Source organism: Halichoerus grypus, chromosome X (assembly GCF_964656455.1).
Source record: "Halichoerus grypus chromosome X, mHalGry1.hap1.1, whole genome shotgun sequence".
Lineage (NCBI taxonomy): Eukaryota > Metazoa > Chordata > Mammalia > Carnivora > Phocidae > Halichoerus > Halichoerus grypus.
The window spans coordinates 77,610,652-77,632,797 of record NC_135727.1 but is presented as its reverse complement, the minus strand read 5'-3'; positions in this window follow the sequence as shown (position 1 = coordinate 77,632,797).

Below are 22,146 nucleotides of genomic sequence, written 5' to 3'. Positions count from 1 at the left end.
AGTGTGGATGAGAGTCACGGGACTTGTTCCATTTTGTAAAATCGGGGTAGAGACAGGCCCGTACAAATGGCAGCTCACCAATCAAATCATGGTTATGGGGCTAGTAGCATTGCCCAGGGGGTGCGTGCAGCCTGAAAGCCAGCCACCTAACTCGAAGGAAAAACTCGGTACAGAATCCGTGCTTATTGAAAACAGCCGCCCCTGAGGGTGGAAGCATTTTGTTGTGTGCATGCCTGAGAGCACTGCAAGGGAGTCCAAAGCTCATTACGAGTGAGACTCAGGCCCCAGCAAAGGCAAGACAAGACTCCCGGTGTGTTTCATTTAGCTAGCACAGCGGCCCTACTTTTGCATAGAAGTCGAATCGCTAGAATTCTAACTCGAAGAAACAAGAGTGTACAGAAACACTGTTTTATCTTCCGACGACCTCTCTGTGGGAGGAAGCCGTTTAGGGTGTACTGTGGGTGAGAGCCTGGGGATGAGTTCCATTTCGTAAAATCGGGGTAGAGACAGGCCGGTACAGAAGGCAGCTCACAAATCACATCATGGTTATGGGGCTAGTAGCGGTGCCCCAGGGGAGCGTGCAGGCTGAAATTCAGCCACCTACCTCGAAGGAAAAACTCGCTAGAGAATCCGTGCTTCAGCAAAAAGAGCCGCTCCGGAGGGTGGAAGCATTTTGTTGTGTGCGTGCGTGAGAGCACTGCCAGGGAGTCTAAAGCTCTTACGAATGAGACTCAGGCCCCACCAAAAGGCAGGACAAGACTCCCGGTGTGTTTGACCTAGCATGCACTGCGGCCCTACTTTTGCATTGAAGTCTAATCGGTAGGGTTCTAACTCGAACAAACAACCGTGTACAGAAACAGGGTTTTGGCTTCCGACGACCTCTCTGTGGGAGGAAGCCGTTTAGGGTGTACTGTGTGTGAGAGCCTGGGGATGGGTTCCATTTCGTAAAATCGGGGTAGAGACAGGCCGGAACAGAAGGCAGCTCACAAATCACATCATGTTTATGGGGCTAGGAGCGTGGCCACGGGGGAGCGTGCAGGCTGAAAGTCAGCCACCTAACACGAAGGAAACCTCGGTAGAGAATCCGTGCTTCAGCGACAACAGCCGCTACTGAGGGCGGAAGCATTTTGTTGTGTGCGTGCGTGAGAGCACTGAAAGGGATTCCAAACCTTTTCACGAGTGAAACTCAGGCCCCAGCAAAAGGCAGAACAACACTCCCCATGTGTTTGACTAAGCTAGCACAGCGGCCCTACTTTTGCATTGAAGTCTAATCAGTAGGGTTCTACTCGAACAAACAACAGTGTCCAGAAACAGGGTTTTAGCTTCCAATGACCTCTCTGTGGGAGGAAGAAGTTTCGGGTTTAGTTTGGGTGAGAGCCACAGGACTGGTTCCACTTCGGAAAATCGGGGTAGAGACAGGTCGGTACCGAAGGCAGCTCACAAATCACATCATGGTTATGGGGCTAGTAGCATTGCCCCGGGTTGTGCGTGGAGGCTGAAAGCCAGCCACCTAACTCGAAGGAAAAACTCGGTAGAGGATCTGTGCTTCATTGAAAACAGCCCCTCCTGAGGGTGGAAGCATTTTGTTGTGCGCATGCCTGAGAGCACTGCAAGGGAGTCCAAAGCTCTTTACGCGTGAGACTCAGGCCCCATCAAAGGCAAGACAAGACTCCCGGTGTGTTTCATTTAGCTAGCACAGCGGCCCTACTTTTGCATGGAAGTCTAATCGCTAGCATTCTAACTCGAAGAACCAACAGGGTACAGAAACAGTGTTTTAGCTTCCGACGACCTCTCTGTGGGAGGAAGCAGTTTAGGGTGTAGTGTGGGTGAGAGTCACGGGACTGGTGCCATTTCGTAAAATCGGGGTAGAGACAGGCCCGTACAAATGGCAGCTCACAAATCAAATCATGGTTATGGGGCTAGTAGCGTTGCCCCCGCGGAGTGCGCAGGCTGATATTCAGCCACCCATCTCGAAGGAAAACCTCGGTAGAGAACCTGTGCTTCATTGAAAACAGCCGCTCCTGAGGGTGGAATCCTTTAGTTGTGTGCGTGGGTGCGAGCACTGCAAGGGAGTACGAAGCTTTTTACGAGCGCGACTCAGGCCCCAGCCAAAGGCAGGACAAGACTCCCCATGTGTTTGTTTTAGCTAGCACTGCGGCCCTACTTTTGCATGGAAATCTAATCGCAAGCGTTCCAACTGGAAGAAAGAACAGTGTACAGAAACAGTGTTTTAGCTTCCGAAGACCTCCCTGTGCGTGGAAGCCGTTTAGGGTGTAGTGTGGATGAGAGTCACGGGACTTGTTCCATTTTGTAAAATCGGGGTAGAGACAGGCCCGTACAAATGGCAGCTCACCAATCAAATCATGGTTATGGGGCTAGTAGCATTGCCCAGGGGGTGCGTGCAGCCTGAAAGCCAGCCACCTAACTCGAAGGAAAAACTCGGTACAGAATCCGTGCTTATTGAAAACAGCCGCCCCTGAGGGTGGAAGCATTTTGTTGTGTGCATGCCTGAGAGCACTGCAAGGGAGTCCAAAGCTCATTACGAGTGAGACTCAGGCCCCAGCAAAGGCAAGACAAGACTCCCGGTGTGTTTCATTTAGCTAGCACAGCGGCCCTACTTTTGCATAGAAGTCGAATCGCTAGAATTCTAACTCGAAGAAACAAGAGTGTACAGAAACACTGTTTTATCTTCCGACGACCTCTCTGTGGGAGGAAGCCGTTTAGGGTGTACTGTGGGTGAGAGCCTGGGGATGAGTTCCATTTCGTAAAATCGGGGTAGAGACAGGCCGGTACAGAAGGCAGCTCACAAATCACATCATGGTTATGGGGCTAGTAGCGGTGCCCCAGGGGAGCGTGCAGGCTGAAATTCAGCCACCTACCTCGAAGGAAAAACTCGCTAGAGAATCCGTGCTTCAGCAAAAAGAGCCGCTCCGGAGGGTGGAAGCATTTTGTTGTGTGCGTGCGTGAGAGCACTGCCAGGGAGTCTAAAGCTCTTACGAATGAGACTCAGGCCCCACCAAAAGGCAGGACAAGACTCCCGGTGTGTTTGACCTAGCATGCACTGCGGCCCTACTTTTGCATTGAAGTCTAATCGGTAGGGTTCTAACTCGAACAAACAACCGTGTACAGAAACAGGGTTTTGGCTTCCGACGACCTCTCTGTGGGAGGAAGCCGTTTAGGGTGTACTGTGTGTGAGAGCCTGGGGATGGGTTCCATTTCGTAAAATCGGGGTAGAGACAGGCCGGAACAGAAGGCAGCTCACAAATCACATCATGTTTATGGGGCTAGGAGCGTGGCCACGGGGGAGCGTGCAGGCTGAAAGTCAGCCACCTAACACGAAGGAAACCTCGGTAGAGAATCCGTGCTTCAGCGACAACAGCCGCTACTGAGGGCGGAAGCATTTTGTTGTGTGCGTGCGTGAGAGCACTGAAAGGGATTCCAAACCTTTTCACGAGTGAAACTCAGGCCCCAGCAAAAGGCAGAACAACACTCCCCATGTGTTTGACTAAGCTAGCACAGCGGCCCTACTTTTGCATTGAAGTCTAATCAGTAGGGTTCTACTCGAACAAACAACAGTGTCCAGAAACAGGGTTTTAGCTTCCAATGACCTCTCTGTGGGAGGAAGAAGTTTCGGGTTTAGTTTGGGTGAGAGCCACAGGACTGGTTCCACTTCGGAAAATCGGGGTAGAGACAGGTCGGTACCGAAGGCAGCTCACAAATCACATCATGGTTATGGGGCTAGTAGCATTGCCCCGGGTTGTGCGTGGAGGCTGAAAGCCAGCCACCTAACTCGAAGGAAAAACTCGGTAGAGGATCTGTGCTTCATTGAAAACAGCCCCTCCTGAGGGTGGAAGCATTTTGTTGTGCGCATGCCTGAGAGCACTGCAAGGGAGTCCAAAGCTCTTTACGCGTGAGACTCAGGCCCCATCAAAGGCAAGACAAGACTCCCGGTGTGTTTCATTTAGCTAGCACAGCGGCCCTACTTTTGCATGGAAGTCTAATCGCTAGCATTCTAACTCGAAGAACCAACAGGGTACAGAAACAGTGTTTTAGCTTCCGACGACCTCTCTGTGGGAGGAAGCAGTTTAGGGTGTAGTGTGGGTGAGAGTCACGGGACTGGTGCCATTTCGTAAAATCGGGGTAGAGACAGGCCCGTACAAATGGCAGCTCACAAATCAAATCATGGTTATGGGGCTAGTAGCGTTGCCCCCGCGGAGTGCGCAGGCTGATATTCAGCCACCCATCTCGAAGGAAAACCTCGGTAGAGAACCTGTGCTTCATTGAAAACAGCCGCTCCTGAGGGTGGAATCCTTTAGTTGTGTGCGTGGGTGCGAGCACTGCAAGGGAGTACGAAGCTTTTTACGAGCGCGACTCAGGCCCCAGCCAAAGGCAGGACAAGACTCCCCATGTGTTTGTTTTAGCTAGCACTGCGGCCCTACTTTTGCATGGAAATCTAATCGCAAGCGTTCCAACTGGAAGAAAGAACAGTGTACAGAAACAGTGTTTTAGCTTCCGAAGACCTCCCTGTGCGTGGAAGCCGTTTAGGGTGTAGTGTGGATGAGAGTCACGGGACTTGTTCCATTTTGTAAAATCGGGGTAGAGACAGGCCCGTACAAATGGCAGCTCACCAATCAAATCATGGTTATGGGGCTAGTAGCATTGCCCAGGGGGTGCGTGCAGCCTGAAAGCCAGCCACCTAACTCGAAGGAAAAACTCGGTACAGAATCCGTGCTTATTGAAAACAGCCGCCCCTGAGGGTGGAAGCATTTTGTTGTGTGCATGCCTGAGAGCACTGCAAGGGAGTCCAAAGCTCATTACGAGTGAGACTCAGGCCCCAGCAAAGGCAAGACAAGACTCCCGGTGTGTTTCATTTAGCTAGCACAGCGGCCCTACTTTTGCATAGAAGTCGAATCGCTAGAATTCTAACTCGAAGAAACAAGAGTGTACAGAAACACTGTTTTATCTTCCGACGACCTCTCTGTGGGAGGAAGCCGTTTAGGGTGTACTGTGGGTGAGAGCCTGGGGATGAGTTCCATTTCGTAAAATCGGGGTAGAGACAGGCCGGTACAGAAGGCAGCTCACAAATCACATCATGGTTATGGGGCTAGTAGCGGTGCCCCAGGGGAGCGTGCAGGCTGAAATTCAGCCACCTACCTCGAAGGAAAAACTCGCTAGAGAATCCGTGCTTCAGCAAAAAGAGCCGCTCCGGAGGGTGGAAGCATTTTGTTGTGTGCGTGCGTGAGAGCACTGCCAGGGAGTCTAAAGCTCTTACGAATGAGACTCAGGCCCCACCAAAAGGCAGGACAAGACTCCCGGTGTGTTTGACCTAGCATGCACTGCGGCCCTACTTTTGCATTGAAGTCTAATCGGTAGGGTTCTAACTCGAACAAACAACCGTGTACAGAAACAGGGTTTTGGCTTCCGACGACCTCTCTGTGGGAGGAAGCCGTTTAGGGTGTACTGTGTGTGAGAGCCTGGGGATGGGTTCCATTTCGTAAAATCGGGGTAGAGACAGGCCGGAACAGAAGGCAGCTCACAAATCACATCATGTTTATGGGGCTAGGAGCGTGGCCACGGGGGAGCGTGCAGGCTGAAAGTCAGCCACCTAACACGAAGGAAACCTCGGTAGAGAATCCGTGCTTCAGCGACAACAGCCGCTACTGAGGGCGGAAGCATTTTGTTGTGTGCGTGCGTGAGAGCACTGAAAGGGATTCCAAACCTTTTCACGAGTGAAACTCAGGCCCCAGCAAAAGGCAGAACAACACTCCCCATGTGTTTGACTAAGCTAGCACAGCGGCCCTACTTTTGCATTGAAGTCTAATCAGTAGGGTTCTACTCGAACAAACAACAGTGTCCAGAAACAGGGTTTTAGCTTCCAATGACCTCTCTGTGGGAGGAAGAAGTTTCGGGTTTAGTTTGGGTGAGAGCCACAGGACTGGTTCCACTTCGGAAAATCGGGGTAGAGACAGGTCGGTACCGAAGGCAGCTCACAAATCACATCATGGTTATGGGGCTAGTAGCATTGCCCCGGGTTGTGCGTGGAGGCTGAAAGCCAGCCACCTAACTCGAAGGAAAAACTCGGTAGAGGATCTGTGCTTCATTGAAAACAGCCCCTCCTGAGGGTGGAAGCATTTTGTTGTGCGCATGCCTGAGAGCACTGCAAGGGAGTCCAAAGCTCTTTACGCGTGAGACTCAGGCCCCATCAAAGGCAAGACAAGACTCCCGGTGTGTTTCATTTAGCTAGCACAGCGGCCCTACTTTTGCATGGAAGTCTAATCGCTAGCATTCTAACTCGAAGAACCAACAGGGTACAGAAACAGTGTTTTAGCTTCCGACGACCTCTCTGTGGGAGGAAGCAGTTTAGGGTGTAGTGTGGGTGAGAGTCACGGGACTGGTGCCATTTCGTAAAATCGGGGTAGAGACAGGCCCGTACAAATGGCAGCTCACAAATCAAATCATGGTTATGGGGCTAGTAGCGTTGCCCCCGCGGAGTGCGCAGGCTGATATTCAGCCACCCATCTCGAAGGAAAACCTCGGTAGAGAACCTGTGCTTCATTGAAAACAGCCGCTCCTGAGGGTGGAATCCTTTAGTTGTGTGCGTGGGTGCGAGCACTGCAAGGGAGTACGAAGCTTTTTACGAGCGCGACTCAGGCCCCAGCCAAAGGCAGGACAAGACTCCCCATGTGTTTGTTTTAGCTAGCACTGCGGCCCTACTTTTGCATGGAAATCTAATCGCAAGCGTTCCAACTGGAAGAAAGAACAGTGTACAGAAACAGTGTTTTAGCTTCCGAAGACCTCCCTGTGCGTGGAAGCCGTTTAGGGTGTAGTGTGGATGAGAGTCACGGGACTTGTTCCATTTTGTAAAATCGGGGTAGAGACAGGCCCGTACAAATGGCAGCTCACCAATCAAATCATGGTTATGGGGCTAGTAGCATTGCCCAGGGGGTGCGTGCAGCCTGAAAGCCAGCCACCTAACTCGAAGGAAAAACTCGGTACAGAATCCGTGCTTATTGAAAACAGCCGCCCCTGAGGGTGGAAGCATTTTGTTGTGTGCATGCCTGAGAGCACTGCAAGGGAGTCCAAAGCTCATTACGAGTGAGACTCAGGCCCCAGCAAAGGCAAGACAAGACTCCCGGTGTGTTTCATTTAGCTAGCACAGCGGCCCTACTTTTGCATAGAAGTCGAATCGCTAGAATTCTAACTCGAAGAAACAAGAGTGTACAGAAACACTGTTTTATCTTCCGACGACCTCTCTGTGGGAGGAAGCCGTTTAGGGTGTACTGTGGGTGAGAGCCTGGGGATGAGTTCCATTTCGTAAAATCGGGGTAGAGACAGGCCGGTACAGAAGGCAGCTCACAAATCACATCATGGTTATGGGGCTAGTAGCGGTGCCCCAGGGGAGCGTGCAGGCTGAAATTCAGCCACCTACCTCGAAGGAAAAACTCGCTAGAGAATCCGTGCTTCAGCAAAAAGAGCCGCTCCGGAGGGTGGAAGCATTTTGTTGTGTGCGTGCGTGAGAGCACTGCCAGGGAGTCTAAAGCTCTTACGAATGAGACTCAGGCCCCACCAAAAGGCAGGACAAGACTCCCGGTGTGTTTGACCTAGCATGCACTGCGGCCCTACTTTTGCATTGAAGTCTAATCGGTAGGGTTCTAACTCGAACAAACAACCGTGTACAGAAACAGGGTTTTGGCTTCCGACGACCTCTCTGTGGGAGGAAGCCGTTTAGGGTGTACTGTGTGTGAGAGCCTGGGGATGGGTTCCATTTCGTAAAATCGGGGTAGAGACAGGCCGGAACAGAAGGCAGCTCACAAATCACATCATGTTTATGGGGCTAGGAGCGTGGCCACGGGGGAGCGTGCAGGCTGAAAGTCAGCCACCTAACACGAAGGAAACCTCGGTAGAGAATCCGTGCTTCAGCGACAACAGCCGCTACTGAGGGCGGAAGCATTTTGTTGTGTGCGTGCGTGAGAGCACTGAAAGGGATTCCAAACCTTTTCACGAGTGAAACTCAGGCCCCAGCAAAAGGCAGAACAACACTCCCCATGTGTTTGACTAAGCTAGCACAGCGGCCCTACTTTTGCATTGAAGTCTAATCAGTAGGGTTCTACTCGAACAAACAACAGTGTCCAGAAACAGGGTTTTAGCTTCCAATGACCTCTCTGTGGGAGGAAGAAGTTTCGGGTTTAGTTTGGGTGAGAGCCACAGGACTGGTTCCACTTCGGAAAATCGGGGTAGAGACAGGTCGGTACCGAAGGCAGCTCACAAATCACATCATGGTTATGGGGCTAGTAGCATTGCCCCGGGTTGTGCGTGGAGGCTGAAAGCCAGCCACCTAACTCGAAGGAAAAACTCGGTAGAGGATCTGTGCTTCATTGAAAACAGCCCCTCCTGAGGGTGGAAGCATTTTGTTGTGCGCATGCCTGAGAGCACTGCAAGGGAGTCCAAAGCTCTTTACGCGTGAGACTCAGGCCCCATCAAAGGCAAGACAAGACTCCCGGTGTGTTTCATTTAGCTAGCACAGCGGCCCTACTTTTGCATGGAAGTCTAATCGCTAGCATTCTAACTCGAAGAACCAACAGGGTACAGAAACAGTGTTTTAGCTTCCGACGACCTCTCTGTGGGAGGAAGCAGTTTAGGGTGTAGTGTGGGTGAGAGTCACGGGACTGGTGCCATTTCGTAAAATCGGGGTAGAGACAGGCCCGTACAAATGGCAGCTCACAAATCAAATCATGGTTATGGGGCTAGTAGCGTTGCCCCCGCGGAGTGCGCAGGCTGATATTCAGCCACCCATCTCGAAGGAAAACCTCGGTAGAGAACCTGTGCTTCATTGAAAACAGCCGCTCCTGAGGGTGGAATCCTTTAGTTGTGTGCGTGGGTGCGAGCACTGCAAGGGAGTACGAAGCTTTTTACGAGCGCGACTCAGGCCCCAGCCAAAGGCAGGACAAGACTCCCCATGTGTTTGTTTTAGCTAGCACTGCGGCCCTACTTTTGCATGGAAATCTAATCGCAAGCGTTCCAACTGGAAGAAAGAACAGTGTACAGAAACAGTGTTTTAGCTTCCGAAGACCTCCCTGTGCGTGGAAGCCGTTTAGGGTGTAGTGTGGATGAGAGTCACGGGACTTGTTCCATTTTGTAAAATCGGGGTAGAGACAGGCCCGTACAAATGGCAGCTCACCAATCAAATCATGGTTATGGGGCTAGTAGCATTGCCCAGGGGGTGCGTGCAGCCTGAAAGCCAGCCACCTAACTCGAAGGAAAAACTCGGTACAGAATCCGTGCTTATTGAAAACAGCCGCCCCTGAGGGTGGAAGCATTTTGTTGTGTGCATGCCTGAGAGCACTGCAAGGGAGTCCAAAGCTCATTACGAGAGAGACTCAGGCCCCAGCAAAGGCAAGACAAGACTCCCGGTGTGTTTCATTTAGCTAGCACAGCGGCCCTACTTTTGCATAGAAGTCGAATCGCTAGAATTCTAACTCGAAGAAACAAGAGTGTACAGAAACACTGTTTTATCTTCCGACGACCTCTCTGTGGGAGGAAGCCGTTTAGGGTGTACTGTGGGTGAGAGCCTGGGGATGAGTTCCATTTCGTAAAATCGGGGTAGAGACAGGCCGGTACAGAAGGCAGCTCACAAATCACATCATGGTTATGGGGCTAGTAGCGGTGCCCCAGGGGAGCGTGCAGGCTGAAATTCAGCCACCTACCTCGAAGGAAAAACTCGCTAGAGAATCCGTGCTTCAGCAAAAAGAGCCGCTCCGGAGGGTGGAAGCATTTTGTTGTGTGCGTGCGTGAGAGCACTGCCAGGGAGTCTAAAGCTCTTACGAATGAGACTCAGGCCCCACCAAAAGGCAGGACAAGACTCCCGGTGTGTTTGACCTAGCATGCACTGCGGCCCTACTTTTGCATTGAAGTCTAATCGGTAGGGTTCTAACTCGAACAAACAACCGTGTACAGAAACAGGGTTTTGGCTTCCGACGACCTCTCTGTGGGAGGAAGCCGTTTAGGGTGTACTGTGTGTGAGAGCCTGGGGATGGGTTCCATTTCGTAAAATCGGGGTAGAGACAGGCCGGAACAGAAGGCAGCTCACAAATCACATCATGTTTATGGGGCTAGGAGCGTGGCCACGGGGGAGCGTGCAGGCTGAAAGTCAGCCACCTAACACGAAGGAAACCTCGGTAGAGAATCCGTGCTTCAGCGACAACAGCCGCTACTGAGGGCGGAAGCATTTTGTTGTGTGCGTGCGTGAGAGCACTGAAAGGGATTCCAAACCTTTTCACGAGTGAAACTCAGGCCCCAGCAAAAGGCAGAACAACACTCCCCATGTGTTTGACTAAGCTAGCACAGCGGCCCTACTTTTGCATTGAAGTCTAATCAGTAGGGTTCTACTCGAACAAACAACAGTGTCCAGAAACAGGGTTTTAGCTTCCAATGACCTCTCTGTGGGAGGAAGAAGTTTCGGGTTTAGTTTGGGTGAGAGCCACAGGACTGGTTCCACTTCGGAAAATCGGGGTAGAGACAGGTCGGTACCGAAGGCAGCTCACAAATCACATCATGGTTATGGGGCTAGTAGCATTGCCCCGGGTTGTGCGTGGAGGCTGAAAGCCAGCCACCTAACTCGAAGGAAAAACTCGGTAGAGGATCTGTGCTTCATTGAAAACAGCCCCTCCTGAGGGTGGAAGCATTTTGTTGTGCGCATGCCTGAGAGCACTGCAAGGGAGTCCAAAGCTCTTTACGCGTGAGACTCAGGCCCCATCAAAGGCAAGACAAGACTCCCGGTGTGTTTCATTTAGCTAGCACAGCGGCCCTACTTTTGCATGGAAGTCTAATCGCTAGCATTCTAACTCGAAGAACCAACAGGGTACAGAAACAGTGTTTTAGCTTCCGACGACCTCTCTGTGGGAGGAAGCAGTTTAGGGTGTAGTGTGGGTGAGAGTCACGGGACTGGTGCCATTTCGTAAAATCGGGGTAGAGACAGGCCCGTACAAATGGCAGCTCACAAATCAAATCATGGTTATGGGGCTAGTAGCGTTGCCCCCGCGGAGTGCGCAGGCTGATATTCAGCCACCCATCTCGAAGGAAAACCTCGGTAGAGAACCTGTGCTTCATTGAAAACAGCCGCTCCTGAGGGTGGAATCCTTTAGTTGTGTGCGTGGGTGCGAGCACTGCAAGGGAGTACGAAGCTTTTTACGAGCGCGACTCAGGCCCCAGCCAAAGGCAGGACAAGACTCCCCATGTGTTTGTTTTAGCTAGCACTGCGGCCCTACTTTTGCATGGAAATCTAATCGCAAGCGTTCCAACTGGAAGAAAGAACAGTGTACAGAAACAGTGTTTTAGCTTCCGAAGACCTCCCTGTGCGTGGAAGCCGTTTAGGGTGTAGTGTGGATGAGAGTCACGGGACTTGTTCCATTTTGTAAAATCGGGGTAGAGACAGGCCCGTACAAATGGCAGCTCACCAATCAAATCATGGTTATGGGGCTAGTAGCATTGCCCAGGGGGTGCGTGCAGCCTGAAAGCCAGCCACCTAACTCGAAGGAAAAACTCGGTACAGAATCCGTGCTTATTGAAAACAGCCGCCCCTGAGGGTGGAAGCATTTTGTTGTGTGCATGCCTGAGAGCACTGCAAGGGAGTCCAAAGCTCATTACGAGTGAGACTCAGGCCCCAGCAAAGGCAAGACAAGACTCCCGGTGTGTTTCATTTAGCTAGCACAGCGGCCCTACTTTTGCATAGAAGTCGAATCGCTAGAATTCTAACTCGAAGAAACAAGAGTGTACAGAAACACTGTTTTATCTTCCGACGACCTCTCTGTGGGAGGAAGCCGTTTAGGGTGTACTGTGGGTGAGAGCCTGGGGATGAGTTCCATTTCGTAAAATCGGGGTAGAGACAGGCCGGTACAGAAGGCAGCTCACAAATCACATCATGGTTATGGGGCTAGTAGCGGTGCCCCAGGGGAGCGTGCAGGCTGAAATTCAGCCACCTACCTCGAAGGAAAAACTCGCTAGAGAATCCGTGCTTCAGCAAAAAGAGCCGCTCCGGAGGGTGGAAGCATTTTGTTGTGTGCGTGCGTGAGAGCACTGCCAGGGAGTCTAAAGCTCTTACGAATGAGACTCAGGCCCCACCAAAAGGCAGGACAAGACTCCCGGTGTGTTTGACCTAGCATGCACTGCGGCCCTACTTTTGCATTGAAGTCTAATCGGTAGGGTTCTAACTCGAACAAACAACCGTGTACAGAAACAGGGTTTTGGCTTCCGACGACCTCTCTGTGGGAGGAAGCCGTTTAGGGTGTACTGTGTGTGAGAGCCTGGGGATGGGTTCCATTTCGTAAAATCGGGGTAGAGACAGGCCGGAACAGAAGGCAGCTCACAAATCACATCATGTTTATGGGGCTAGGAGCGTGGCCACGGGGGAGCGTGCAGGCTGAAAGTCAGCCACCTAACACGAAGGAAACCTCGGTAGAGAATCCGTGCTTCAGCGACAACAGCCGCTACTGAGGGCGGAAGCATTTTGTTGTGTGCGTGCGTGAGAGCACTGAAAGGGATTCCAAACCTTTTCACGAGTGAAACTCAGGCCCCAGCAAAAGGCAGAACAACACTCCCCATGTGTTTGACTAAGCTAGCACAGCGGCCCTACTTTTGCATTGAAGTCTAATCAGTAGGGTTCTACTCGAACAAACAACAGTGTCCAGAAACAGGGTTTTAGCTTCCAATGACCTCTCTGTGGGAGGAAGAAGTTTCGGGTTTAGTTTGGGTGAGAGCCACAGGACTGGTTCCACTTCGGAAAATCGGGGTAGAGACAGGTCGGTACCGAAGGCAGCTCACAAATCACATCATGGTTATGGGGCTAGTAGCATTGCCCCGGGTTGTGCGTGGAGGCTGAAAGCCAGCCACCTAACTCGAAGGAAAAACTCGGTAGAGGATCTGTGCTTCATTGAAAACAGCCCCTCCTGAGGGTGGAAGCATTTTGTTGTGCGCATGCCTGAGAGCACTGCAAGGGAGTCCAAAGCTCTTTACGCGTGAGACTCAGGCCCCATCAAAGGCAAGACAAGACTCCCGGTGTGTTTCATTTAGCTAGCACAGCGGCCCTACTTTTGCATGGAAGTCTAATCGCTAGCATTCTAACTCGAAGAACCAACAGGGTACAGAAACAGTGTTTTAGCTTCCGACGACCTCTCTGTGGGAGGAAGCAGTTTAGGGTGTAGTGTGGGTGAGAGTCACGGGACTGGTGCCATTTCGTAAAATCGGGGTAGAGACAGGCCCGTACAAATGGCAGCTCACAAATCAAATCATGGTTATGGGGCTAGTAGCGTTGCCCCCGCGGAGTGCGCAGGCTGATATTCAGCCACCCATCTCGAAGGAAAACCTCGGTAGAGAACCTGTGCTTCATTGAAAACAGCCGCTCCTGAGGGTGGAATCCTTTAGTTGTGTGCGTGGGTGCGAGCACTGCAAGGGAGTACGAAGCTTTTTACGAGCGCGACTCAGGCCCCAGCCAAAGGCAGGACAAGACTCCCCATGTGTTTGTTTTAGCTAGCACTGCGGCCCTACTTTTGCATGGAAATCTAATCGCAAGCGTTCCAACTGGAAGAAAGAACAGTGTACAGAAACAGTGTTTTAGCTTCCGAAGACCTCCCTGTGCGTGGAAGCCGTTTAGGGTGTAGTGTGGATGAGAGTCACGGGACTTGTTCCATTTTGTAAAATCGGGGTAGAGACAGGCCCGTACAAATGGCAGCTCACCAATCAAATCATGGTTATGGGGCTAGTAGCATTGCCCAGGGGGTGCGTGCAGCCTGAAAGCCAGCCACCTAACTCGAAGGAAAAACTCGGTACAGAATCCGTGCTTATTGAAAACAGCCGCCCCTGAGGGTGGAAGCATTTTGTTGTGTGCATGCCTGAGAGCACTGCAAGGGAGTCCAAAGCTCATTACGAGAGAGACTCAGGCCCCAGCAAAGGCAAGACAAGACTCCCGGTGTGTTTCATTTAGCTAGCACAGCGGCCCTACTTTTGCATAGAAGTCGAATCGCTAGAATTCTAACTCGAAGAAACAAGAGTGTACAGAAACACTGTTTTATCTTCCGACGACCTCTCTGTGGGAGGAAGCCGTTTAGGGTGTACTGTGGGTGAGAGCCTGGGGATGAGTTCCATTTCGTAAAATCGGGGTAGAGACAGGCCGGTACAGAAGGCAGCTCACAAATCACATCATGGTTATGGGGCTAGTAGCGGTGCCCCAGGGGAGCGTGCAGGCTGAAATTCAGCCACCTACCTCGAAGGAAAAACTCGCTAGAGAATCCGTGCTTCAGCAAAAAGAGCCGCTCCGGAGGGTGGAAGCATTTTGTTGTGTGCGTGCGTGAGAGCACTGCCAGGGAGTCTAAAGCTCTTACGAATGAGACTCAGGCCCCACCAAAAGGCAGGACAAGACTCCCGGTGTGTTTGACCTAGCATGCACTGCGGCCCTACTTTTGCATTGAAGTCTAATCGGTAGGGTTCTAACTCGAACAAACAACCGTGTACAGAAACAGGGTTTTGGCTTCCGACGACCTCTCTGTGGGAGGAAGCCGTTTAGGGTGTACTGTGTGTGAGAGCCTGGGGATGGGTTCCATTTCGTAAAATCGGGGTAGAGACAGGCCGGAACAGAAGGCAGCTCACAAATCACATCATGTTTATGGGGCTAGGAGCGTGGCCACGGGGGAGCGTGCAGGCTGAAAGTCAGCCACCTAACACGAAGGAAACCTCGGTAGAGAATCCGTGCTTCAGCGACAACAGCCGCTACTGAGGGCGGAAGCATTTTGTTGTGTGCGTGCGTGAGAGCACTGAAAGGGATTCCAAACCTTTTCACGAGTGAAACTCAGGCCCCAGCAAAAGGCAGAACAACACTCCCCATGTGTTTGACTAAGCTAGCACAGCGGCCCTACTTTTGCATTGAAGTCTAATCAGTAGGGTTCTACTCGAACAAACAACAGTGTCCAGAAACAGGGTTTTAGCTTCCAATGACCTCTCTGTGGGAGGAAGAAGTTTCGGGTTTAGTTTGGGTGAGAGCCACAGGACTGGTTCCACTTCGGAAAATCGGGGTAGAGACAGGTCGGTACCGAAGGCAGCTCACAAATCACATCATGGTTATGGGGCTAGTAGCATTGCCCCGGGTTGTGCGTGGAGGCTGAAAGCCAGCCACCTAACTCGAAGGAAAAACTCGGTAGAGGATCTGTGCTTCATTGAAAACAGCCCCTCCTGAGGGTGGAAGCATTTTGTTGTGCGCATGCCTGAGAGCACTGCAAGGGAGTCCAAAGCTCTTTACGCGTGAGACTCAGGCCCCATCAAAGGCAAGACAAGACTCCCGGTGTGTTTCATTTAGCTAGCACAGCGGCCCTACTTTTGCATGGAAGTCTAATCGCTAGCATTCTAACTCGAAGAACCAACAGGGTACAGAAACAGTGTTTTAGCTTCCGACGACCTCTGTGTGGGAGGAAGCAGTTTAGGGTGTAGTGTGGGTGAGAGTCACGGGACTGGTGCCATTTCGTAAAATCGGGGTAGAGACAGGCCCGTACAAATGGCAGCTCACAAATCAAATCATGGTTATGGGGCTAGTAGCGTTGCCCCCGCGGAGTGCGCAGGCTGATATTCAGCCACCCATCTCGAAGGAAAAACTCGGTAGAGAACCTGTGCTTCATTGAAAACAGCCGCTCCTGAGGGTGGAATCCTTTAGTTGTGTGCGTGGGTGCGAGCACTGCAAGGGAGTACGAAGCTTTTTACGAGCGCGACTCAGGCCCCAGCCAAAGGCAGGACAAGACTCCCCATGTGTTTGTTTTAGCTAGCACTGCGGCCCTACTTTTGCATGGAAATCTAATCGCAAGCGTTCCAACTGGAAGAAAGAACAGTGTACAGAAACAGTGTTTTAGCTTCCGAAGACCTCCCTGTGCGTGGAAGCCGTTTAGGGTGTAGTGTGGATGAGAGTCACGGGACTTGTTCCATTTTGTAAAATCGGGGTAGAGACAGGCCCGTACAAATGGCAGCTCACCAATCAAATCATGGTTATGGGGCTAGTAGCATTGCCCAGGGGGTGCGTGCAGCCTGAAAGCCAGCCACCTAACTCGAAGGAAAAACTCGGTACAGAATCCGTGCTTATTGAAAACAGCCGCCCCTGAGGGTGGAAGCATTTTGTTGTGTGCATGCCTGAGAGCACTGCAAGGGAGTCCAAAGCTCATTACGAGTGAGACTCAGGCCCCAGCAAAGGCAAGACAAGACTCCCGGTGTGTTTCATTTAGCTAGCACAGCGGCCCTACTTTTGCATAGAAGTCGAATCGCTAGAATTCTAACTCGAAGAAACAAGAGTGTACAGAAACACTGTTTTATCTTCCGACGACCTCTCTGTGGGAGGAAGCCGTTTAGGGTGTACTGTGGGTGAGAGCCTGGGGATGAGTTCCATTTCGTAAAATCGGGGTAGAGACAGGCCGGTACAGAAGGCAGCTCACAAATCACATCATGGTTATGGGGCTAGTAGCGGTGCCCCAGGGGAGCGTGCAGGCTGAAATTCAGCCACCTACCTCGAAGGAAAAACTCGCTAGAGAATCCGTGCTTCAGCAAAAAGAGCCGCTCCGGAGGGTGGAAGCATTTTGTTGTGTGCGTGCGTGAGAGCACTGCCAGGGAGTCTAAAGCTCTTACGAATGAGACTCAGGCCCCACCAAAAGGCAGGACAAGACTCCCGGTGTGTTTGACCTAGCATGCACTGCGGCCCTACTTTTGCATTGAAGTCTAATCGGTAGGGTTCTAACTCGAACAAACAACCGTGTACAGAAACAGGGTTTTGGCTTCCGACGACCTCTCTGTGGGAGGAAGCCGTTTAGGGTGTACTGTGTGTGAGAGCCTGGGGATGGGTTCCATTTCGTAAAATCGGGGTAGAGACAGGCCGGAACAGAAGGCAGCTCACAAATCACATCATGTTTATGGGGCTAGGAGCGTGGCCACGGGGGAGCGTGCAGGCTGAAAGTCAGCCACCTAACACGAAGGAAACCTCGGTAGAGAATCCGTGCTTCAGCGACAACAGCCGCTACTGAGGGCGGAAGCATTTTGTTGTGTGCGTGCGTGAGAGCACTGAAAGGGATTCCAAACCTTTTCACGAGTGAAACTCAGGCCCCAGCAAAAGGCAGAACAACACTCCCCATGTGTTTGACTAAGCTAGCACAGCGGCCCTACTTTTGCATTGAAGTCTAATCAGTAGGGTTCTACTCGAACAAACAACAGTGTCCAGAAACAGGGTTTTAGCTTCCAATGACCTCTCTGTGGGAGGAAGAAGTTTCGGGTTTAGTTTGGGTGAGAGCCACAGGACTGGTTCCACTTCGGAAAATCGGGGTAGAGACAGGTCGGTACCGAAGGCAGCTCACAAATCACATCATGGTTATGGGGCTAGTAGCATTGCCCCGGGTTGTGCGTGGAGGCTGAAAGCCAGCCACCTAACTCGAAGGAAAAACTCGGTAGAGGATCTGTGCTTCATTGAAAACAGCCCCTCCTGAGGGTGGAAGCATTTTGTTGTGCGCATGCCTGAGAGCACTGCAAGGGAGTCCAAAGCTCTTTACGCGTGAGACTCAGGCCCCATCAAAGGCAAGACAAGACTCCCGGTGTGTTTCATTTAGCTAGCACAGCGGCCCTACTTTTGCATGGAAGTCTAATCGCTAGCATTCTAACTCGAAGAACCAACAGGGTACAGAAACAGTGTTTTAGCTTCCGACGACCTCTCTGTGGGAGGAAGCAGTTTAGGGTGTAGTGTGGGTGAGAGTCACGGGACTGGTGCCATTTCGTAAAATCGGGGTAGAGACAGGCCCGTACAAATGGCAGCTCACAAATCAAATCATGGTTATGGGGCTAGTAGCGTTGCCCCCGCGGAGTGCGCAGGCTGATATTCAGCCACCCATCTCGAAGGAAAACCTCGGTAGAGAACCTGTGCTTCATTGAAAACAGCCGCTCCTGAGGGTGGAATCCTTTAGTTGTGTGCGTGGGTGCGAGCACTGCAAGGGAGTACGAAGCTTTTTACGAGCGCGACTCAGGCCCCAGCCAAAGGCAGGACAAGACTCCCCATGTGTTTGTTTTAGCTAGCACTGCGGCCCTACTTTTGCATGGAAATCTAATCGCAAGCGTTCCAACTGGAAGAAAGAACAGTGTACAGAAACAGTGTTTTAGCTTCCGAAGACCTCCCTGTGCGTGGAAGCCGTTTAGGGTGTAGTGTGGATGAGAGTCACGGGACTTGTTCCATTTTGTAAAATCGGGGTAGAGACAGGCCCGTACAAATGGCAGCTCACCAATCAAATCATGGTTATGGGGCTAGTAGCATTGCCCAGGGGGTGCGTGCAGCCTGAAAGCCAGCCACCTAACTCGAAGGAAAAACTCGGTACAGAATCCGTGCTTATTGAAAACAGCCGCCCCTGAGGGTGGAAGCATTTTGTTGTGTGCATGCCTGAGAGCACTGCAAGGGAGTCCAAAGCTCATTACGAGTGAGACTCAGGCCCCAGCAAAGGCAAGACAAGACTCCCGGTGTGTTTCATTTAGCTAGCACAGCGGCCCTACTTTTGCATAGAAGTCGAATCGCTAGAATTCTAACTCGAAGAAACAAGAGTGTACAGAAACACTGTTTTATCTTCCGACGACCTCTCTGTGGGAGGAAGCCGTTTAGGGTGTACTGTGGGTGAGAGCCTGGGGATGAGTTCCATTTCGTAAAATCGGGGTAGAGACAGGCCGGTACAGAAGGCAGCTCACAAATCACATCATGGTTATGGGGCTAGTAGCGGTGCCCCAGGGGAGCGTGCAGGCTGAAATTCAGCCACCTACCTCGAAGGAAAAACTCGCTAGAGAATCCGTGCTTCAGCAAAAAGAGCCGCTCCGGAGGGTGGAAGCATTTTGTTGTGTGCGTGCGTGAGAGCACTGCCAGGGAGTCTAAAGCTCTTACGAATGAGACTCAGGCCCCACCAAAAGGCAGGACAAGACTCCCGGTGTGTTTGACCTAGCATGCACTGCGGCCCTACTTTTGCATTGAAGTCTAATCGGTAGGGTTCTAACTCGAACAAACAACCGTGTACAGAAACAGGGTTTTGGCTTCCGACGACCTCTCTGTGGGAGGAAGCCGTTTAGGGTGTACTGTGTGTGAGAGCCTGGGGATGGGTTCCATTTCGTAAAATCGGGGTAGAGACAGGCCGGAACAGAAGGCAGCTCACAAATCACATCATGTTTATGGGGCTAGGAGCGTGGCCACGGGGGAGCGTGCAGGCTGAAAGTCAGCCACCTAACACGAAGGAAACCTCGGTAGAGAATCCGTGCTTCAGCGACAACAGCCGCTACTGAGGGCGGAAGCATTTTGTTGTGTGCGTGCGTGAGAGCACTGAAAGGGATTCCAAACCTTTTCACGAGTGAAACTCAGGCCCCAGCAAAAGGCAGAACAACACTCCCCATGTGTTTGACTAAGCTAGCACAGCGGCCCTACTTTTGCATTGAAGTCTAATCAGTAGGGTTCTACTCGAACAAACAACAGTGTCCAGAAACAGGGTTTTAGCTTCCAATGACCTCTCTGTGGGAGGAAGAAGTTTCGGGTTTAGTTTGGGTGAGAGCCACAGGACTGGTTCCACTTCGGAAAATCGGGGTAGAGACAGGTCGGTACCGAAGGCAGCTCACAAATCACATCATGGTTATGGGGCTAGTAGCATTGCCCCGGGTTGTGCGTGGAGGCTGAAAGCCAGCCACCTAACTCGAAGGAAAAACTCGGTAGAGGATCTGTGCTTCATTGAAAACAGCCCCTCCTGAGGGTGGAAGCATTTTGTTGTGCGCATGCCTGAGAGCACTGCAAGGGAGTCCAAAGCTCTTTACGCGTGAGACTCAGGCCCCATCAAAGGCAAGACAAGACTCCCGGTGTGTTTCATTTAGCTAGCACAGCGGCCCTACTTTTGCATGGAAGTCTAATCGCTAGCATTCTAACTCGAAGAACCAACAGGGTACAGAAACAGTGTTTTAGCTTCCGACGACCTCTCTGTGGGAGGAAGCAGTTTAGGGTGTAGTGTGGGTGAGAGTCACGGGACTGGTGCCATTTCGTAAAATCGGGGTAGAGACAGGCCCGTACAAATGGCAGCTCACAAATCAAATCATGGTTATGGGGCTAGTAGCGTTGCCCCCGCGGAGTGCGCAGGCTGATATTCAGCCACCCATCTCGAAGGAAAACCTCGGTAGAGAACCTGTGCTTCATTGAAAACAGCCGCTCCTGAGGGTGGAATCCTTTAGTTGTGTGCGTGGGTGCGAGCACTGCAAGGGAGTACGAAGCTTTTTACGAGCGCGACTCAGGCCCCAGCCAAAGGCAGGACAAGACTCCCCATGTGTTTGTTTTAGCTAGCACTGCGGCCCTACTTTTGCATGGAAATCTAATCGCAAGCGTTCCAACTGGAAGAAAGAACAGTGTACAGAAACAGTGTTTTAGCTTCCGAAGACCTCCCTGTGCGTGGAAGCCGTTTAGGGTGTAGTGTGGATGAGAGTCACGGGACTTGTTCCATTTTGTAAAATCGGGGTAGAGACAGGCCCGTACAAATGGCAGCTCACCAATCAAATCATGGTTATGGGGCTAGTAGCATTGCCCAGGGGGTGCGTGCAGCCTGAAAGCCAGCCACCTAACTCGAAGGAAAAACTCGGTACAGAATCCGTGCTTATTGAAAACAGCCGCCCCTGAGGGTGGAAGCATTTTGTTGTGTGCATGCCTGAGAGCACTGCAAGGGAGTCCAAAGCTCATTACGAGTGAGACTCAGGCCCCAGCAAAGGCAAGACAAGACTCCCGGTGTGTTTCATTTAGCTAGCACAGCGGCCCTACTTTTGCATAGAAGTCGAATCGCTAGAATTCTAACTCGAAGAAACAAGAGTGTACAGAAACACTGTTTTATCTTCCGACGACCTCTCTGTGGGAGGAAGCCGTTTAGGGTGTACTGTGGGTGAGAGCCTGGGGATGAGTTCCATTTCGTAAAATCGGGGTAGAGACAGGCCGGTACAGAAGGCAGCTCACAAATCACATCATGGTTATGGGGCTAGTAGCGGTGCCCCAGGGGAGCGTGCAGGCTGAAATTCAGCCACCTACCTCGAAGGAAAAACTCGCTAGAGAATCCGTGCTTCAGCAAAAAGAGCCGCTCCGGAGGGTGGAAGCATTTTGTTGTGTGCGTGCGTGAGAGCACTGCCAGGGAGTCTAAAGCTCTTACGAATGAGACTCAGGCCCCACCAAAAGGCAGGACAAGACTCCCGGTGTGTTTGACCTAGCATGCACTGCGGCCCTACTTTTGCATTGAAGTCTAATCGGTAGGGTTCTAACTCGAACAAACAACCGTGTACAGAAACAGGGTTTTGGCTTCCGACGACCTCTCTGTGGGAGGAAGCCGTTTAGGGTGTACTGTGTGTGAGAGCCTGGGGATGGGTTCCATTTCGTAAAATCGGGGTAGAGACAGGCCGGAACAGAAGGCAGCTCACAAATCACATCATGTTTATGGGGCTAGGAGCGTGGCCACGGGGGAGCGTGCAGGCTGAAAGTCAGCCACCTAACACGAAGGAAACCTCGGTAGAGAATCCGTGCTTCAGCGACAACAGCCGCTACTGAGGGCGGAAGCATTTTGTTGTGTGCGTGCGTGAGAGCACTGAAAGGGATTCCAAACCTTTTCACGAGTGAAACTCAGGCCCCAGCAAAAGGCAGAACAACACTCCCCATGTGTTTGACTAAGCTAGCACAGCGGCCCTACTTTTGCATTGAAGTCTAATCAGTAGGGTTCTACTCGAACAAACAACAGTGTCCAGAAACAGGGTTTTAGCTTCCAATGACCTCTCTGTGGGAGGAAGAAGTTTCGGGTTTAGTTTGGGTGAGAGCCACAGGACTGGTTCCACTTCGGAAAATCGGGGTAGAGACAGGTCGGTACCGAAGGCAGCTCACAAATCACATCATGGTTATGGGGCTAGTAGCATTGCCCCGGGTTGTGCGTGGAGGCTGAAAGCCAGCCACCTAACTCGAAGGAAAAACTCGGTAGAGGATCTGTGCTTCATTGAAAACAGCCCCTCCTGAGGGTGGAAGCATTTTGTTGTGCGCATGCCTGAGAGCACTGCAAGGGAGTCCAAAGCTCTTTACGCGTGAGACTCAGGCCCCATCAAAGGCAAGACAAGACT